Genomic DNA, 22,470 nt, shown 5'->3' with positions numbered 1-22,470 from the left:
TTCCAAAGTGACAGAGTACACATTTTTCTCTAGTGTACATGGAACATTCTCAAGAATTGACCATATGTTGGGCCACAAAGACAATATCAGCAAATTTAGAAAAATTGAAATTGTACCAAGCATATTTTCTGAACATAAAGCCTTGAAACTAGAATTCAACTGCAAAAAAGAGGGGGAAAAACCCACAAAAATGTGGAAACTAAACAACATACTTCTAAAAAATGAATGGGTCAAAGAAGAAATAAGCGCAGAGATCAAAAGATATATACAGACAAATGAAAATGAAAATACGACATATCAGAATCTCTGGGATGCAGCAAAAGCAGTAATAAGAGGAAAGTTCATATCACTTCAGGCCTATATGAACAAGCAAGAGAGAGCCGAAGTAAACCACTTAACTTCACACCTTAAGGAACTAGAAAAAGAAGAACAAAGACAACCCAAAACTAGCCGAAGAAAGGAGATAATAAAAATCAGAACAGAAATAAATGAAATAGAGAACAGAAAAACTATAGAAAAAGTCAATAAAACAAGGAGCTGGTTCTTTGAAAAGATCAACAAAATTGACAAACCCTTGGCAAGACTCACCAAGGAAAAAAGGCACAGGACTCAAATAAATAAAATCCAAAATGAAAGAGGAGAGATAACCACAGACATCATAGATATACAAAGAATTATTGTAGAATACTATGAAAAACTATATGCCACCAAATACAACAATCTAGAAGAAATGGATAAATTCCTAGAACAATACAACCTTCCTAGACTGAGTCATGAAGAAGCAGAAAGCCTAAACAGACCAATCATCAGGGAGGAAATGGAAAAAACTATTAAAAACCTCCCCAAAAATAAAAGTCCAGGCCCAGAGAGTTATTCTAGTGAATTCTATCAAACATTCAAAGAAGACTTGGTTCCTATTCTACTCAAAGTCTTCCAAAAAATTGAAGAAGAAGCAATACTTCCAAACACATTTTATGAGGCCAACATAACCCTCATACCGAAACCTGGCAAGGATGGCACAAAAAAAAGAAAACTACAGACCAATATCTCTAATGAATACAGATGCTAAAATACTAAACAAAATACTGGCAAATCGAATACAACAACATATTAAAAAAATAATACATCATGATCAAGTGGGATTCATCCCAGAATCTCAAGGATGGTTCAACATACGCAAAACGGTTAACGTAATACACCATATCAACAAAACAAAGAACAAAAACCACATGATCTTATCAATAGATGCAGAAAAGGCTTTTGATAAAATACAACACAATTTTATGTTTAAGACTCTCAACAAAATGGGTATAGAAGGAAAATATCTCAACATGATAAAGGCCATTTATGATAAACCATCAGCCAACATCCTATTAAACGGCATAAAACTGAGGACTTTCTACCTTAAATCAGGAACAAGACAGGGTTGTCCACTCTCTCCACTCTTATTTAACATGGTGCTAGAAGTTCTGGCCAGAGCAATCAGACAAGACAAAGAAATAAAAGGCAGCCATATCGGAAAAGAAGAAGTAAAGGTATCACTTTTTGCTGATGATATGATCCTATACATCGAAAACCCGAAGGACTCCACAAAAAGATTATTAGAGACAATAAACCAATACAGTAAGGTCGCAGGATACAAAATTAACATACAAAAGTCAATAGCCTTTCTATATGCCAACAATAAAATAACTGAGAAGGAACTCAAAAGAATAATCCCCTTCACGATTGCAACAAAAAAAATAAAATACCTAGGAATAAACATAACAAAGAACGTAAAGGACCTATATAATAAAAATTACAAAGCATTGTTAAGGGAAATCAAAAAAGATACAATGAGCTGGAAAAATATTTTTTGTTCTTGGATAGGAAGAATAAATATAATCAAAATGGCCATATTATCCAAAGCAATATACAAATTTAATGCAATTCCCATCAAAATTCCTATGAGATTTTTTAAAGAAATGGAACAAAAAATCATCAGATTTATATGGAACTATAAAAAACCCTGAATAGCCAAAACAATCCTAAGGAAAAAGAATGAAGCTGGGGGCATTACAATACCTGACTTTAAACTATATTATAGGGCCACAATAATCAAAACAGCATGGTATTGGCCGAAAAATAGACACTCAGACCAATGGAACAGAATAGAAAGCCCAGAAATAAAACCACATATATATGGTCAAATAATCTTTGATAAAGGGGCCAACAACACACAATGGAGAAAAGAAAGCCTCTTCAACAAATGGTGTTGGGAAAACTGGAAAGCCACATGCAAAAGAATGAAACTCGACTACAGCCTGTCCCCGTGTACTAAAATTAATTCAAAATGGATCAAAGACCTAAATATAAGATCTGAAACAATAAAGTACATAGAAGAAGACATAGGTACTAAACTCATGGACCTGGGTTTTAAAGAACATTTTCTAAACTTGACTCCAATGGCAAGAGAAGTGAAGGCAAAGATAAATGAATGGGACTACATCAGAATTAAAAGTTTTTGCTCAGCAAGAGAAACTGATATCAAAATAAACAGACAGCCAACTAAATGGGAACTGACATTTTCAAATGACAGCTCAGATAAGGGCCTAATATCCAAAATTTACAAAGAATTCATAAAACTCAACAAGAACAAACAAACAATCCAATAAAAAATGGGAAGAGGACATGAACAGACACTTCTACCAGGAAGAAATACAAATGGCCAACAGATATATGAAAAGGTGCTCAGCTTCATTAGTTATTAGAGAAATGCAAATCAAAACTACAATGAGATACCACCTCACCCCTGTTAGATTAGCTATTATCAACAAGATGGGTAATAGCAAATGTTGGAGAGGCTGTGGAGAAAAAGGAACCCTCATTCACTGTTGGTGGGACTGTAAAGTAGTACAACCATTATGGAGGAAAGTATGGTGGTTCCTCAAAAAACTGCAAATAGAACTACCTTATGACCCAGCAATTCCTCTACTGGGATTTACCCCAAAACCTCAGAAACATTGATACGTAAAGACACATGTAGCCCCATGTTCATTGCAGCACTCTTCACAGTGGCCAAGACATGGAAACAACCAAAAAGCCCTTCAATAGAAGACTGGATAAAGAAGATGTGGCATATATACACTATGGAATACTACTCAGCCATAAGAAATGATGACATCAGATCATTTACAGCAAAATGGTGGGATCTTGATAACATTATACTGAGTGAAATAAGTAAATCAGAAAAAAACAGGAACTACATGATTCCATACATTGGTGGAACATAAAAACGAGACTAAGAGACATGGACAAGAGTGTGGTGGTTACCAGGGGTGGGGGGAGGGAGGACATGGGAGGCAGGGAGGGAGAGAGTTAGGGGGAGGGGGAGGGGCACAGAGAACTAGATAGAAGATGGCGGAGGACAATCTGACTTTGGGCGAGGGCTATGCAACATAATTTAATGACAAAATAACCTAGACATGTTTTCTTTGAATATATGTACCCTGATTTATTAATGTCATCCCATTACCATTAATAAAAATTTATTTAAAAAAAAGAAAACTGGATAAAGAAGATGTGAAAAATATATTTTTTTAAAACATTTTTTAATGCAGTGTTAAACGACTCATTTAATTACTCTTTGCACGTGAGTTTCTGCTAAGAAGTGTTTCAAGTTATCTCAGTTAGTGTCTCTCCAAACATGTATGGTTTCAAATTTACTGCAGTATTTACAGGAGTTACACAGTTTCTGCTTTTTATGTAAATCAGTGTTAGAAATTGAAATAAGACTGTTTTATTATGCAGTTTTGAACCTATACTGTGTATGCTTAACTGCTCAAACTGATTGAAACAATTATTGTTCAAATAATGATAGTTTTCCTCTCAAAAGAACTTGTAAATATCAATTCATACTTTTGAAGACACATCTTCTCAACACAAATCCAAATGCTTTATTACGCTGCTCATTTAGTCATTTTTTTAATGCGGGTTTCTGCTAACAAGAGTTTAATCTTATCTGAGTCAGTGTCACTCTTGTTTGTTTGGTTTCAAATTTTCAGCAGTATTTAATAGAATTACAGAGCTCTTTGCTCTTCAGGTAAAGCAGTGTTAGGAATTGAAGTGGGACTCAGTTTTGTTACTCAGTAATGTACCTGTACTATTTCTGCTTAGAATTTTAAGTGACTGAAAAAATGATGCTTCAAATAACTGTTAGATTTTTTTCTCTTAAAAATAGTAAAAATCAATTCATACTTATGAAGATATATTTTTTCAAATCATTTTCTAATGCATTGTTAAACGACTTATTTAGTTACTCTTTGCACGTGAGTTTCTGCAAAGAAGTGTTTCAAGTTATCTCAGTGTCTCTCACATGTATGGTTTCAAATTTACTGCAGTATTTACAAGAGTTACACAGTTTACTGCTTTTTAGGTACAACAGAGTTAAAAATTGGTATAGGACTGTTTTGTTACACAGTAATATACAAGTACTATTACTGCTTGATATCTTCAAGTGAATGAAACAATTATTGTAAAAATAACCATTAATTTTCTTCTCAAAAAAACTTGTAAATATCAATTCATGCTTTTGAAGACACATGTTTTCAACACAAATCTTAATGCTTTATTACGCTGCTCATTTAGTCATTCTTTGAATGCGGGTTTCTGCTAACATGAGTCTAAATTTATTTCAGTTTGTGTCACTCTTGGGTATGTTTGGTTTCAAAATTACAGTAGTATTTAAAAGACTTACACAGCTGTTTGCTCTTCAGGTAAAGCACTGTTAGAAATTGAAATAGGACTCAGTTTTGTTACTCAGTAATGTACCTGTACTATTTCTGTTTATTTTCTTAAGTGACTGAAAGAATTAATTTTCTAATAACTTTTATTTTTTTCTCTAAAAAACTAGTAAAAATGAATTCATACTAATGAAGATATATTTTTTCAAAACATTTTTCATGCATTGTTAAATGACTCATTTAGTTACTCTTTGCACGTGAGTTTCTGCAAAGAAGTGTTTCAAGTTATCTCAGTTAGTGTCTCTCACGTTTATGGTTTCAAATGTACTGCAGTATTTACAAGAGTTACAGCATTTTCTTCTTTTTAGGTAAAACAGAATTAGTAATTGGAATAGGACTGTTTTGTTACACCGTAATGTACCTGTACTATTATTGCTTGGTATCTTTAAGAGAATGAGTGAATTATGTTTCAAATAACTTAGTTTTTTTCTCTAAAAAACTAGTAAAAATTAATTCTTACTAATGAAGATATATTTTTTCAAAACATTTTTTCATGCATTGTTAAACGACTCATTTAGTTACTCTTTGCACGTGAGTTTCTGCAAAAAAGTGTTTCAAGTTATCTCATTTAATGTCTCTCAGGTGTATGCTTTCAAATTTACTGCAGTATTTACAAGAGTTACAGTTTTCTACTTTTTAGTTTAAACAAAGTTAGTACTTGAAATAGGACTCAGTTTTGTTACACAGTAATGTACCTGTACTATTTCTGCTTGGTGTCTTTAAGTGAATGAAAGAATTATATTTCAAATAGCTGTTAGTTTTCTTTAGTAAAAAACTAGTAAAATGAATTCATACATAAGAAGATATATTCTTTCAACACATTTCTTAATGCATTGATAAATGACTCATTTAATAAATTTTCTTATCTTTTTTGTATCTGTAAAAGTTTTTATTCCTCCTTCATATTTGAATGATAGCTTTAATGATTATAGTGTTCTTGGCTGGAAATTTTTCTTTTTCAGAACTTTAAATATTAGGGTCTACTGTCTTCTAGTTTGTATAGTTTCTCCTCAGAAATCCGATGAGAATCTAATAGGACATTCTTTATGTGTTGTATTCTTTTATTCCCTGGCTGCTTTGAGAATTTTTAGTTTGTCATTGGTTTGTGCTAATTTTGTTATTATATTTCTTGGAGTAGGTTTGTTGGGGTTAAGATACTCAGTGTTCTGTTTGCTTCTTGAATTCAAGGATTTAGTTCTTTCCACAGGCTTGGGAAGTTCTCGTCTATTATTTCTTTAAATATGTTCTCCATTTCATTTTCTCTCTCTTCTTCTTCTGAAATACCTATTATTCTTATGTTACTCTTTTTGATAGAATCAGACAATTCTTATAGGGCTTTTTCATTTTTTTAAATTCTTGAGTCTCTCTCTTCTTCTCTTTGTTGTGTCTCAAGTTGCATCTCTTTTATGTCACTAATCTTCTCTTTTATCTGACCTGTTCTATTAGCTAAGCTTGTTACCTCATTTTTCAGTTCATGAATTGAGTTTTTCATCTCTGTTTGATTTGTATTCGTAGTTTCAATTTCTTGGTAATATGTTCTTTGTGTTTGTTGAGTTGTTTTTTTCAGCTTCAAAAATTGCCTTTTTTTTTGTTTTCCTGTATATATTTGAGTATTTTTGAAACTTGTATTTTAAATTCTCTCTCATTTATCTCCGAGTCTCCCAATCTGTTAAAGTTTTCTATAGATTTTTCCTCATCTATTTGTGCTACATTTGTCTTTTTTATTCATAATATTTAATATTTTAATGGCATTGATAGTGTTAATACCACTAATGAGAATTAATAGAGTAAAAAGTAAAATAAGTAGACTACAATACAAAATAATTAAAAATTATTATTTTTTCTTTTCTGTATTTTTCTGAAGCTGAAAACGGGGAGAGACAATCAAACAGACTCCCGCATGCACCCAACCGGGATCCACCCAGCACGCCCACCAGGAGCAACGCTCTTCCCACCAGGGGGTGATGCTCTGCCCCTCCGGGGTGTCGCTCTGTGCGACCAGAGCCACTCTAGCACCTGGGGCAGAGGCCAAGGAGCCATCCCCAGTGCCTAGACTATCTTTGCTCCAATGGAGCCTCGGCTGCAGGAGAGGAAGAGAGAGACAGAGAGGAAGGAGAGAGGGAGGGGTGGAAAAGCAGATGGGTGCTTCTCCTGTGTGCCCTGGCCGGGAATCAAACCTGGGACTTCTGCACACCAGGCCGACGCTCTACCACTGAGCCAACCGGCCATGGCCAAAAATTATTATTTTTTCTTTTGTCTTTTCTTCTTTGAGAAAATACCATAAGAAACTGAGAATTATATTGTGCTAAGTAGAACAAAAACTAACTACAATGTAAGTCCTGATTTGGGGAGAAGTGATTAAGGGACACAAAGGACATAGGGACCCACAAAATGCAAAAAAGAAATAAATTTAAATTAGAAATAAAATAATTTGCTTGTAAATGATGGTAAACTGATAGATATAGTGAAAGGGAAAGAGGGAAACAAGAAAAATAAAAAATACTATTGTATTAAGTGGAACAAGAAATACATAGAATTAAAATTAGGGTTGGGGGGGAAATGCTAATGAATTAAAAAGCAAAGTAAAAAGCATGCAAAGTGCCACAATGAAAAAAGCTGAATCCAAAATAAAATAATTTGTTCATGATTGAGGATCAAATGAGTGGAAAAGTAAAGGAGAAAAGAAGAAACTAAGAGGGAGAAAAAAAAGAAAAGAAAGAAAATAAAAAGGAGAGAGTTAAGGGTTTTAGAGTGTAACCTTCTTAGAGAGAAAGAAAAAAGAAAAGAAAAAATGGAAAATGTAACTCTTATGGGTTATGTAGTTTAAGATGAAGAAAAAATAAAATGAGCAGAGAATTAAAGGATCAAGGTAGAAAAAGAAAAAAAATAAAGATAAGAAGATGAAAGAGACAAGAAAAGTGAAAAAAGTTATAAAGACTGTTAAAGACTGTGGATTTTTCTTGAGTTTGAGAGGTTCTCTTCTTCCTTTTTCTCTTCTTTCCCTTTTCCTGGTTGGTGGCTCTGTACCCCAGGCTTTAACAATGGATGAGACCCTTTTTCCAGAGCCTCTCTCCAAGTTTCTCCTTCCTGAATTAGCAGCCTGGTGATCCAGCTATGAGGTTGCCCTTGCCACTGCATAGAGTGTATGAGGCCCTAAGAGCTGGAAAATCTCCACTTTATCTTCAGTCAATGCAGGGCTCTGTGTAAAGCTCTGTCAGTCAGAGCCACCAGCAAATCAGGCAGGGCTGGGAGTCAATTTCTCTCAACGTGTGTTTTCATGAGCCTCCAGGAGTGTCTAGTATGCCTTAGCACTCTGTGGGACCACTCTCCCTAGGCCTTTTGCACTTTGTAACCTGTATAGGCTAGCAGGAAGATGCCCTATTTGCTGCCTGCAGAACAGGAGGTCTTAATAGCTTCCAAGTCCCTTGTTTTAGCACACATCCCTGAGTATGAAAGCTCTTCTGATCAGAGCCACCAGCTTAAGCAGGTAGGGGGGTGTGTTGACTTCTGTTCAGGCTCCTTTCTAAGGTGACACAGATATAACTAGTTAAATTTCCTTTAGCATTCCATGAGATTGTTCTCTGCAGGCTTCTTCCTTGTTAAAAAACCTATAGCCTAGCCTGTCCAACTTCTGCAGTGCTCTCTGAGGTCTGTTTTGTAGGAATGTGTTTTTCACCCTGTATTAGCTGGCAGGAAGTTGCCCCAGTGCAGAGCAAGAGGCTCTAAAAATATTAGGACTCTTCTCTTAGATCACTAACCTGAAAAGAAAACCTTGTCAGCCAGAGCCACTGCCAGGGTAATCCAGTTGGGCAGTGAACAGACTGTGGGTTAAGCTAATTTCAGTGATTGGATCTGCAGATCTGTTCCAGAGACTGTCTGCAATCTGCCTGCTCGCCCTTACCCCTGGCACTTCTGTATTTTTTCTTCCTTGGGAATGTACTTTGTTAGCCTTGGTGGAGGTGCCCCAACCGCCCAGAGAGGTCCAGGCATAAGGAAGTCTGCTTTTGTGCACTACCCGCATGCTGTTGTTTGAGAAGCAAGGACTACACTGAGACTCTGGTCACAGCCCAGGCAGAAGGCTACTGCTGACAATTTCTAATCCTGCCCCTCAGACCAGGAATGCAGGTGCCACCCATGCCCGGGGCACTAGGAGAAACCACTAGCACACTGTCTGCACTTGCCAACCAAGATATCGGGGGTAATAAAGGCCACCGCTTGCTCACCTTTGCCAGGATTCAGTGCGAGCATTAGCTTATGTGGGCTGAGCCGCTGCAGGCACACTCATTCCTCGGCTTGAACGTCTCTGCCCCAGCCCAGCTCATTCCATGTCCCCAGCCCTCACTTTTTCTCAGTTCCAAGTGAAAGCAGCCCTTGCTCAGGTCAGTGAGGAAGGCGAAGTGTTCCATTCTCCATCTTATATCCTTCAGGGTCGATTATATATTTAGCCACCTTTTTACCCAATCATACCTTTGTTCAATACAGACACTCCTGGGATTGTTTTTCTGTCTCTAGTTGTAGAACTTGTTGAAATTTTGGGGAGAGGTATTTGGAGGGCTCCTCATGGTGCCATTTCTCTTATGTCACCCTCAAATTTATAATTATATATTTGAAAACAAAATGCTATTTTTATCATACAAAATGCACACAAAGATCTTGCTCAAAAGAAATACATAAAAACAATTTTTCAAATGAAGAAATAGTATGGTGGAGAGAAATGTGGCAGAGTATAAATACTTTTACATTTAAGATGACCTGAGTTAAAAATCTTTCATGAAACAGAGAGTACAGCCTGACCCATGGTGGTGCAATGAATAGGCATTGACCCTGAATTCTGAGGTTGCAATTTGAAGCCCCAAGATTGCCAGCTTGACCACAGGGTGATCAACAAGATCCAAACACTGGCTTGAGCCCAAAGGTCATGGTCTTGAAGCCCGAAGTTGCTAGGGGCTTGAGGCCCTTCTTCCCACCTCACCCACACATCCCTGTGCAAGTAAATATAAGAATCAATCAATGCAGAACTAAAATGAAAAAATGATGACTCGATGCTTCTCTCTCCCTCCCTCTCTCTTCCCTTCTATCTCTTAAAAAAATGGAAAGAAAAGAAAGAGTACAATATAACTATAAAGGAAATAAGTATAAGTAATTGCAGAAGCAAAAATATGTGAGTGATTAACCTCTTACAGTAAAGCAGGTAATTTTTCACTAAAGAGGTGATACTTAAATACAGTCTTGAAGAATTAACATGCACTTACTAATGTGCAACCATTTATTTGGCTTGCCTGTTCCTCAAACCCTTCACATTCCTAAGGAAAGTTTTCAATACCAGCCCTTGACAAGTTTCTGAGAGATGATTTCTGAACTCTTGAAATTTTATACCTGATCACTTCTTGGCCTTTTGCCTAAGCTCAATTGTAATATGTGTGAAATATTACACCTGGTAAAAATGTTTCTATATGCCTTAGTTCTTGGGACATGCTGTATTCATTTTGACCTCTGGGTGTTTTGACTTCAAGGAGATGGTGTCAGTTCTGTGGAGGCTGTGGAGGCTGAACCCCAATGGTAATTACCACTTCCCCAATAAAATTACCACCTCCCCAATGGGAATTACCACCTCCATAGATATGAAGGCTCATATGAGTTTTTCTGGTTGGCAATACTCCTATAAACTGTCTACATAGTTCCTAATAGAATTAAGCATTTTCATGTGCAACTCTACTGAAAGGAGATATTTGGAAGCTTGTGCCTTCTTCCTCCTGAGTTTTGCATCATGCACTATTTCTCTTTGCTAATTTCAATATGTGTCCTTTCACTGTAATAAAACACAACCATGAGTATAACAGTTTTCTGAATCCACTGAGTCTTAGCCAATCATTGAGACTGAGGGTGGTCCTGGAGACCCCTAACTCAACTAGGAAAAAAATACAGCATATAAACCAAGAAAAGCAGGTGCAAAATTTTCAAATAAAAAAATTGAGTCTATAAAAAATAGAAATATAATTAAATATACATATACATATATAAACATATACATAAATTGATAAAGTTAAAAAATTTACAACATCTAAATTAAGGAATATTTTTGTTGAAAACTACAAATGATGAAAAGACATTGTGTTCTGAGCATGAAAACACCCAATATCAAAAAAGTATAAATTTTACATGTATAAATGAGTGACTTGCTAAAAGTAATATCAGCTGCTTTGATATCAGGATGATTCTCAGTCTTTACCATTTTACATCTGTCTGGCAAGCTGGCATCACTCTCAATGACATCAAAAATCCATCTTTTCCTCATTTCAATTCCTGTTGAAATAACATTATGGAATTTAGAAGATACACAATACTCAAAACAATTCAGATAAAAAAGGGGGCAAGGCACACAAATCAGAATTCAAGCAACTTCAAGAATTGTACATGCAAAAGAATATCTGAACATTGCAGAAAAAACCCAACCAGAGTACACAAGAGGTGGTGGAATACATCTTAGAAAGACTCTTATTTGCCATAAAGATTTTCATAAAGAAGCTAAATTCAGAAATTTGAGGCATGAAATGAAGTCCCAAGGAAACACAAAGAAAAAAAAGTAAAGTCTGTAGACATCAGCAAATCCTACCTTTTAAAAATAATTTAGTGAGAGGGGGGGAGGTAGAGACAGACTCCTGCATGCACCCTGACTTGAATCCACACAGCATGACCACTATGGGGTGATGCTCTGCACATACAGGGCCTTTGCTCCATTGCAACTGGAGCCATTTTTTAGTGCCTCAGACAGAGGCCAAGAAGCCATCCTCAGCGCCTGTGGACAACTCACTCCAATCAAGCAAGAGGGAAGAAGAAAGAGAGAAGTGAGAGGGAAAGGTGTGGAGAAGATGGGCAGGTCTCCTGTGTGCTCTTACCTAGAATTAAACCAAATGTCCATATGCTGGGTCAATGCTCTACCACTGCGTCAACTAGCCAGGTTCACCATTTGCATTTATGAGTAAGTATACCATTGTAATAAGTATAGATCAGATGAATGTGCCCCCAACTTAATCTCTCTGTGTGCCAGTTGTCATGGTTAAGTTTTGATGATTATATAAAATGAAACCCAAAATCCAAAACCAGAGTTTCTGACCAGTTTTATGTATAAAGTCCCTAATAACGTATTCCATTACTTCAAAGCTCAAGTTTTAAGAGTCCCATTCATGCCTATTACATTAATTTCTTTTACCTGCAAATTCACTAAAATGTATAATTATGGGAATGGGTAGTGAGGAAGACATTTTTTAACAAGACAGAGAAAAGAGAGAGGGAGGCAGAGAGTGAGAGAAAAGGGGGAAGGAGAGAGAAAGACAAGAAGAGAGAAATGAGAAGCATCAATTTGTAATTATGGCACTTTGGTATTTCATTATTTCTCATATGAGCATGGATGGGGGGGCTACAGCAGAACGAGTAATTTCTTGCTCAAGCCAGCGACCTGGGGCTTAAGCCATTGACATCTGGGCTTAAGCCAGAGAAAATGGGATCATATCAATGATCCCATGATCAAGCTGGTGACCTCGCACTCAAGACAACTACCTTGGGGTTTCAAACCTGAACCCTCAGCATCCAGGTCAACACTCTATCCACTGTGCCACCATTAGTTAGGCAGAAGACCCTTCTTAACAGACGAAAACACACAAATCTACAAACTATTTTATCTCCACTGTGTTAAAAGAATTTAGTTTCAGTAAATTTACTGCTGGCTTTCCATTCAAGATGGATGACTAAGCAGATGTGGAAAGACCATCTGACCTCTAACTCAAACACAGAAATGTCTACTATATAACAAATCATAGGTAAATATATATATTTAAGTCTCCTTCTAAGAAGGCAAAGTTTTGAAGTATCCAAAACAAAAAGGAAAACTCACAGCCCAAGTGGTGAGGCACTGATGCCAGTGGATCACCAGGGTTATCAATACTACTGTTGGAAGTAGGAAAAAGCTTTAAAGGTAAAACTAAACTCCCTTCATAAGCCACAGGGCAGTCTAAAATCCTTATCATCCCTGCAGTCATCCACAAGAAGTCAGAATGCCAAACAAGCTTCATGTATAGCTATATAATCAAAGTTTCTATTATCTGCACAGTACAAAGAAGGCCAAGTCAAGAAACCTATCTTGACTAGTAAGAGGTTGATCTATGATCATCCAAGAAGGTAAACATTGAGAAATTTGGAAGAGTGGCACAGGACACTTAGAGGGTATAAAATAGCCACACCCTTTCTCACACACCTTGCCCTATGTTCCTCTCCCATCTAGCTGTTCCTGAGTCCCATGCTTTTCAAACAAACAGGTAAAGTTCACATAGGGATACAACCTCCAGCCCTGCATCTTCATATCCTAGCACCAGTTTTCCTAGACTTCAGAAACACTGAATGGAAAACGAGGAGTAGATTTATCATAACTGAACAAAACCCAAGAAACTCAGCCCATAATTCTAGTCATTTTTCTTAAAGCTGAAGTCAACATTTCTGTGTTCTATTTTAAGTTATTTAAAATTCATCTTTAATCAACTCAAAACTCCAAACAAAATGTCTACAATGCAGAAGTCACTAACTATGCCTCATATCTGTTTTGCTTCCTGTATTGCCTATTTAAATGAATTCAGTTATTCAACAACAACCAAAAGAAAAAAATAAAATAAACAAGGCAGTAGCAGCTTTTCTAAAACCATATAGAAACACAAAACCATCTCATTAAACACCTCCCAACCCAGGGTACCAATGGGGTTCCCACTGAGAATAAGTTTGTAAGTAAAACTACAATGCTAGTTAATGAAGAAACCACTAGTATTAGAGTGAGTCAACAGAAACAATAAAAGAACAAGTAACAACCTAAATCACAGAAATAAAGCAGTCTGAAAAAAACTTTAAATATGTGTAAAATGTTCAGGATTATGAAAGAATAATCTATGAAAATTGGTAGATATGAAAAAGAATCAAAAAGAAAATATACTCATTGAATAAACTCAAAACACAGGTTAAATAGTAAGCAAGAGATAAATAAAAATAAAATTATCAAGGTAAAAGATAGATATGAAGAAATTACATAGAATTTGGCACAGAGATGAAAACTACAAAGAAAGTTAAAGAACTGAAGGAAAAACTCCAGCATATGTCAAATAGAAGTTCTAGAATTTTATTTAAAAAATGAGGCAAAGATGCTATTTAAAGAAATAATGGCCAAAAGTTTCAAATGATGAAATAAATTCTCAAATTGTAATCCAAATCTTAAGCAGAATAATTAAAAATCAATTCCTCACCTAAACAAAACAAAGATGGGGCAAAAACTCCTACTAGTAAATAACTGCTAGTATTAAAATAAAATCAAGACTAACAGCAGAACTGGTTAGTAAAAAAACACCAAAATAAATAGCAAGCAAAATCCGTGATGGTGGCAAAGTAGATGAATGTTACATTCACCTCCTGCCAGGAGTTACAACTAAATCTAAGTACAAACATTCTGAATAACCAACTCTAGACTAAATGAAGAGTAATCTTAGAACCTCCTAAGAAACAAAGGTCACAGTCCCACACAAGGCCCCCCCCCATCCCAGAGTTCCAGAGACAGAAAGAGAAGTCCCCATAACTTTTGGTGTAAAAAAAAAACAGGAGGGATTGAGGCTGATGTTGAGGATTGAGGCTGAGGAAAACAGAGGGCTGTTGGTGTTCCAGGCAGTTTTTCTTAAAGGGCCTGCACACTCCACACACTTACTTAAACTCACTTCCTCTGAGTTCCAGCAGAACTGGGGCAGCTGCTAGGAAGGCACAAGAGACATAAGGGAAAGAAATGAATTGGAGAGAATCAAGGCAAATGCTGGAGGAACAGCCTTCTCCCAGGCAGAAGTGCTGGCAGAGACTATTATTGTTTTTTTGATAAACCATTCACCACAGAGAGTACAACAAATGGCAGATCTGAATCTCCACCAATATGGTCACATGTTTGCCCTGCCCCAGTGATTACCTAAGGCCACTCCACCCAATTTGTGGGCCCAGCCAAAGTGTTTCAAGTGGCTTCTCCATATGAATGTTCTGTCTTGGTTAATGCCTCAGATTTTTTTCAAAATCTCAAACAAGCAGCACCTAGCCTCAGCATGCTTGTACATCTTGCTAAGTAGCCCCAGGTCCTGCAGTAGTAGCAGCCAATGGTTTGCAAATTGCCCTCTCGCCCAGACACCTCCAAGTCCAGCACAAGTAGCAGACATCTGCAAATCACTTTTTATTGTGTGTATGTGAGAGAGATAGAGAGAGACAGAGAGAGAGAGACAAATAGGGACAGACAGACAGGAAGAAAGAAAAATGAGAAGCATCAAGTCTTTGTTGTGGCACCTTAATTGTTCATTGATTCCTTTCTCATATGTGCCTTAACTGGAAGACTACAGCAGATCTAGTGACCATTTGCTCACACCAGCGACCTTAGGCTCAAGCTGGTGAGCCTTGCTCAAATCAGATGAGCCTATGTTTAAGTTGGTGACCTTGAGGTTTCTAACCTGGGTCCTCCACATCCCGGTCTAACACTCTATCCACTGCATCACCACTTGGTCAGGCTACAAATCACTTTGCAGCTCATATCAGGTGATCCTAGAGAAGAACACATGTGGTGGCTGACTTTGGCCTAAACCCCCCAGATATCCCCAGAGTCCACACCCTGTGGACAGCTTCAGACCACATGGAAGCATTACTACTTATCCACATCCACAAGTTACAATATAACAGGGCAGGAAGACTCAGCAGGCATCAGAGCCCTATTGATGTTACAGTAAGTCCTGCTCTGTGGGATGGGCTTCTGCATAGCTGATCCTCCACAGTAGAAAGTCAGTGGCTGCAGTTAGTCCTTGCAGCATATCAGATCAACCTGTGGGTAACTCCCTTCTCCACTGACATGCCAACAACAAGCAAAGCTCAACTGTAAGATGGCCTGACCTGTGATTGCACAGTGGATCAAGTGTCAACCTGGAATGCTGAGGTCGCTGGTTTGAAACCCCAGGCTTGCCTAGTCAAGGCACATATGAAAGTTGATGCTTCCTGCTCCTCCCCTACCTTCTCTCTTTTTCTCTCTCCCCCCACTCTAAAATAAATAAATTTAAATTTTTTTAATAAATAAAAGCTCAAATATAAGAGGAGACTGTACACAACCCACACAGTAGGGGGAGGTGCACCTGAGTGCCCAGTTTGAGTGATAAGGAAATCTGTGCATCTGGACCCTAAAAAACACTTACTATATTAGGCTACTCTACCAATCCTGAAAGATGTAGCAGCTCTACCTAATACAAAGGAACAAACAGGGAGGTTGCCAAGATTAAGAGAAAAAGAAACATGTCCCAAATCAAAGAACAGAACTAAACAAAATGGAGAGAAGCAATCTTCTAGATAGGGAGTACAAAACACTTCAAACATAAAAACGACCATATTGAAATAAAGAATATACTAACTGAAATTAGGAATAACTTACAGAGACCCAAAGTAGATGAAGCTGAAAAGCTAATTAAAAACTTGGAATATAAGGAGGCAAAAAATATTCAATCAGATCAGTAAAAAGAATATAAATAAATGAAGATTGTGTAAGGAGCCTCTGGGAAAACTTCAAGTGTATCAATATTAGCATCATGGGGGTGCTGGAAAGAGAGGAGAAAGAAATTAAAAACCTACTTGAAAAAATGACAAAAAACTTCCCTAACTTGAGGAAGAAAATAGACAAGTCCAGGAAGCATAGCAAACAAGATGAACCTAAGGAAGCCAACACTAAGACATATAATTAAAATGCACAAGGTTAAAAAAAAAACAGAAAATCTTAAAAGCATCAAGAAAAAAGCAGTTAGTTACATGGTAGTTCTATTTTTAGTTTTTTGAGCAACAACCATACTTTCTTCTATAATGGTTGTATTACTTTACATTCCCATCAACAGTGGATGAGAGTTCCTTTTTCTCCACAGCTTCACCAACAGTTGCTATTATCTGTTTTGTTGATAATAGCTAATCTAACAGGTGTGAGGTGGTATCTTATTGTAGTTTTGATTTGCATTTCTCTAATAACTAATGAAGATGAGCATCTTTTTATATATCTGTTGGCCATTTTTATTTCTTCTTGGGAGAAGTGTCTCTTCATATCTTCTTCCCATTTTTTTATTGGATTTTTTGTTTGTTTTTTGTTGAGTTTTATGAGTTCTTTGTTGAACTGTTGTTTGAAAATATCTGAGCTGTTGTTTGAAAATATCATCTTCCATTTAGTTGGCTGTCTGTTTATTTTGTTGTTAGTTTCTCTTGCTGTGCAAAAGCTTTTTAGTCTGATTTAGTCCCATTCATTTATCTTTGCCTTCACTTCCCTTGCCTTTGGAGTCAAATTTATAAAATGCTCTTTAAGACCAAGGTTCATGAGCTTAGTTTCTATGTTTTCTTCTATGTACTTTGTTGTTTCAGGACTTATATTTGGATCTTTGATTTATTTTGAATTAATTTTTGTACAAGGGGACAAACTGTAGTCAGGTTTCATTCTTTTACATGTGGCCTTCCAGTTTTCCTAGCACCATTTGTTTAAGAGGCTTTCTTTTTTCTATTCTGTGTTGTTGGCCCATTTATCAAAAATTATCCCTCTACTGTGTATATACCCCCAAAACTCAAAAACATTGGTATGTAAAGACACATGCAGCCCCATGTTTGTGCAGCATTTTTCACAGTGGCCAAGACATGGAAACAACCAAAAAGCCCTTCAATAGATGTGTGGATAAAGAAGATGTAGTACATATATACTACAGAATACTACTCAGCAATAAAAATGATGACATTAGATCATTTAAAACAAAATGGATGGATCTTGATAATATTATACGAAGTGAAATAAGTGAATTAGAAAAAACTAAGAACTGAATGATTTCATACATTGGTGAAACATAAAAATGAGACTAAGAGACATGGACAAGAGCCTGGTGGTTATTGGGAGGGGCAGGAGGAGAGGGAGAAAGAGGAAGGAGGGGAGTAGCACAAAGAAAACCGGATAGAAGGTGATAAAGGACAATTTGACTTATGGTGATGGGTATGCAACATAATTGAATGACAAGATAACGTGGCTTGTCTTTTCACCCTCTTAAAAGGTCCTTTCACACAAGGAAAGTGTCTAATTATGATGAAGTCCAACTTATTGATTTTTAAGAAATGGATCATGCTTTTGATGTCCTGTCTAAGAACACTTCACACAGCTCTAGGACCTGTTTTTTAATGCTGCCTTCTGACAGTTTTATACTTTTACATTAAAATCTGTGATTCAACTATGAAAAATTATATGCCACCAAATACAACAATCTAGAAGAAATGGATAAATTCCTAGAACAATACAACCTTCCATCACTGGTGGGTAGGTCACCCTCTCACACCTGCACTGGGACACCGTCACTGCTGTCTCAAATGAAGGTCCCAGGAACAAAGGTGACGCATGTGTCCGAGGTTCCATGCGGCCAGCAGGCCAGGGACAAGGCCAGGAGTGCAGAGGGCTGAGGGGAGCTCCTTGCTCAGCATGGAAGTTTCTGGCCCAAATGCCACATGGGTGGTAGGGGCACCGGGTATGGTGCACATGGGAGCAGCTGGGAGCTGGAGAAGGTGACATGAAGAAGCACCCCCCCCCAATGAATCCAGGGGATGGGACAAGAGATACCCTGAAAGTCCCAAAATCTGCGACAGTGAGTTCTCCTGAATGAGGTAGCACCCTCCACTTCTAAACCTTTATCTGTCCAGACATGTCTCCTTCACAAAACCTCTCCTGTCCCCGAATACCCAAACGTTATTTCAGGGCTGCGGACTTTGTGAATTTCACACAGAGGCAGCTAATCGGCAGGCAGGGAAAATGTTGTTATAGTGTGTGGGGGGAGACAGAGCCCCAAGGGCGACCAGGGAAGTGAGGGTCATGGACGGGGGTTAGGAACCCCCTGAGGAAGATGATTCACCTCCTTTTCTTGGGGGGGGAGGGCAGACAGACAGCACTTGGACACCCTCCTCATTGAACAGTTCCTCTAGGTCCTGAGATTCAGAGATGAGTGACTGACAGGGAGAGGGACGGAGTGACAACCCGAAGCCGATGCAGACCATAGCCGAGGAACTGCCCTGGGCCGGGTGGGGTGCAGGAATTGTGGGGCAGGTGGGGCGCAGTGGGAGAGTCTTCGCAGCCCCACCTGGTCTGCAGGGCACCAGCAGGACCAGGACTTCCTCACCCTCAGCCCCCACACAAAGCAGTGCTGGGTTTTCGAAAAGCAGGCACAGCCCAGGAACCCGGTAGTGGTGGTGGGTGGAAGACACTGGGGACACCATACAGTTGACAGAAGCACCTGGCCTTGCTAGATGCCCCGGCCACTGAGCCCCAGCCTTCCCCAGACAAACACAACCCAAGTGCTACCCACAGGCCACTGCCCATGACCGCAGGAATTCTGAGAGCACCCCCTCCCCCCGACAGCCAAGAATGCTGAGCTAGAGGGAAGCGCTGTGTGTGTGTGTGTGTGTGGGGGGGTGTTCTGATTCTGTCCTCAGGACATTGTGCAGTCACAAATGTCCTGCACATAGCGGGTGGCACCCACTCTGGAAGTCCCCACAGAGGTAACCATGGAACCCCTTTTTCTAACCCTGTGTTTCCTGCACCACAGCCCGGTGCCCAGGCTGACGCAAAGGACAGGCAAGGCGGTGGGTTTCAGGCACTGTCAAGGAACTGGAGGCTGCACTCTGGCTGGGCATGCAGGGGGAGCAACGGAGGATGCTCTGACAGCGTTGATTTTCCGAGAGGAGCTGAGGGACAAGCTCACGTCCCAGGTCAGACAGCAGAAGCCAGTGAGCACTTACAAGGTTGGGCTCAACACACCAGAGCAACCACAGGCAGGACCAGCTAGAGGGGTGGAGGTCTGGGGGATGGTTTTGAGGGCTGGAGGGGTGGGATCAGGACCCAGATAGAAGGTCACCCACACACGGTGGCCTAAGGCACACAGGCTGATTCTGTCCCAGTCCTGAGGTCACAACCAAAGTAGGTGTCACTGGGCTGCACCCAGGAGCCAGAAGGTTCCTTCTGCAAAGCTAGGATGGCAGGAACCCTTGTCACAGCCCCATCAGACTCCCCTCATCCCTGTCCACATGGAGGCCTAGGGCCCATCACTGCACCAGATGGGGGTCGTGCAGGCCTGTGCCCACTCTGTGCTCCACTGGACCATGGCCAGGGTTCCCCTCAGCACCCTCAGTGTCACTCAGAGTTTCTGGATATTTGCATGACTATGTCCAACCACTCCCCACTATAGGCAGGAAGGTTCAAGCCAGACCAGACATCACAGAGGGGAGATGTTAACAGTGCCCAATAGCCCTGGGGAGCTAGGCTGTGTGACTTGGGGGGTGAGGATAGAAGCCAATTGGCCTGAGATGGATAAAGCTAGATAGGCAGCTAACGGGGAGCGGGTAAGTAGCAGTATGTCCCTGAGACTATAGCTGCCCTGGGACACTTGAGGACTGCAGCTTAGAGGAGGGGTGCCTGGAACCAAGGGGCGAGGACTGTATCCCACACGCCGGCCCTGCATGCTGCCCTGAGCATCCCTCCCATCTCATCCATGGCTGAGTCCTATCCTCTTGTTGCAGAGGAACATGGGGACTCAAGGTACCTAGCTGACTAGACAGCTCACTGAGCCAGAGAGGAGGAATCAAGAGGAAAGAGGAAAAGGAACCCCTGCTGGGTCCTGGTCACCTTGCCTCTGGTCAGCAATAGGGCTGAGCGAGTCCAAAGGACAAGATCTTCCCAGGAAACTCAATTCCCCCACTCAGGCAGCACCCTGATGGGGTCTGGGTCAAGGGCTACTCAGGACTAGGAGGGTTGTACACTTCAAGAAAGGACATGGACACTTGCTGTCCTGCTGCTCAGAGATCACAGGACTGGGTCATGGACATGAAGCCATCAGAGGGCTGAAATGAAGACATGTTTGTTCTGGCCTGTGGCCCAGATGGACCACAAGCAGGGACGGCAGTCAGAGTGGGGTCGAGCCTTTAGGTCACTTACTTTCCTCTGACTACTGACCCTGTGGTCATGCACATGCAGGACAGCCTCTGTCCCTGTCCTATGTCCTGTGACCACTGACCATGGTGGGGTCCTATACTGGACTTAGGGGTTGCAGCTGCTGCCGCCCTCCAGCTCAGCAGGACTGTTCCAAGTGGTAGCCCCTCCTCTTACTCCTCAAACCCCTCCCAGGAGTGGGTGTTCTCAGTGTCCAGTCGAGGTCCCTGGGGATGTTTTCCAAAGTGCCTGAGTCTGAGAAGAGGGAGCAGAGGAGAGGCCCAGCTGGAAACTCTGCTGAATGGATGGCTCAGAAGAGCTGAGTGAGGTCCCTGAGGTCTGTCTGGAGACTGAGGTCCCACAGGAAGCAAAACCAGCAGGCACATGATGACTCCTGCAGGGTCTCCTATCCTGTCACTCAGGCTTTGCCTGGACCTGGACCCCAGGGACTTCAAGGGAAGGGGCAGAAGGATCTGTGGCCAGCAGGGTGTTAACCTCCTGGCCTCAGAACTGCTGACCCAGGGGACTGGGGCAGTGACAAGCCCCGCCAGGCTCAGGGCTGCTGACCTGGGAGAGGACTCAGCACCCAGCTCTTCTGTTTCTGCTGCCTGTGGGCAAAGCTTCCTGGAGTAATGGTGCCGTGAGTATCTGGGTACCTCATAAGAATCAGGGCAGGAAGGCCAGGGTTGGGCAGGTGTGCACCCAACCATCCTTTTATTCACCTGCCAACAATTTCCTGAGAGGCTCGGGGCCCAGACACTGCCCGCACCACAGTGGCTCACAGCTGGAGGCTTGAGTGTTTCACCGAACAGGGCAGGGCAGGTCAGTGGGACTGGGACCTTTACCTCATCCAGCAGCATCCTGTGAGACCCAAGTGGCCCATGGCCCACATCGATAGAAACAAAAAGTTTCCTTGGTATCAGAGGGACCTGGGGGTCCAGTCCTGCCCATGGTGTCCCCATGAACCACCAGGATGTGTCCTGACCAGTGTACCCTGGGCCATAACATGCTCACCTCCTCCGCACATCCCATGAACACAGAAACGTTCACTGCACAGGCAGACGGAAGATGCTCAGGTGGCGGCTGCAGCCTTCTTGTCAGGGCCTGTGACATCCCCAGACTCGGCCACCTGATGTCCAGTCCTTCTGGGGGCATCAGTTTCAGTCAGGAGCCTACTGCAGGCAGTGCTGCTGCATCAGATCCCAGCACCCTGCCACAGGGGCCAGAGCCCAAGGGTGGCTCTGCCCCAAGATGGACAACCTCACAACTCAGATCCAGTGGCTCAACTATGAGCCCCATCCCATGGTTCTGAGGAGTTGGTGCGACCCAGGGAGAGAGGTTTCTCTAAAGAGGGGACATGTGCCACAGCCACCCTGAGAATCTAGAGCAGGTGCTGCTGGGTCACCCTGTGTCTCTCCTCATGTCTCTCGGTCTCCCTGTTCTGTCTCTCTGCCTCGGTAGAAATAGTCTTGTGAAGACTCTGTCTTTCATCTGTCTGTGTTTGTCCCTGCCTTCTTGACTGCCCATCTTTCTGTCCCTCTTTCTCTCTGTCTTCAACACTCTTCCACCCTCTCCTAACCTCTCCAGCTCCCAACCCACCTCTGAACAAAAGTCTGTTTTCTCAGCACAGCTGCCGTGTGTAAAAAAAAGGTTTCTTGAACCAGCTCC

Source organism: Saccopteryx bilineata, chromosome 4 (assembly GCF_036850765.1).
Source record: "Saccopteryx bilineata isolate mSacBil1 chromosome 4, mSacBil1_pri_phased_curated, whole genome shotgun sequence".
NCBI classification, from domain to species: domain Eukaryota; kingdom Metazoa; phylum Chordata; class Mammalia; order Chiroptera; family Emballonuridae; genus Saccopteryx; species Saccopteryx bilineata.
This window is presented reverse-complemented; position numbering follows the sequence as displayed.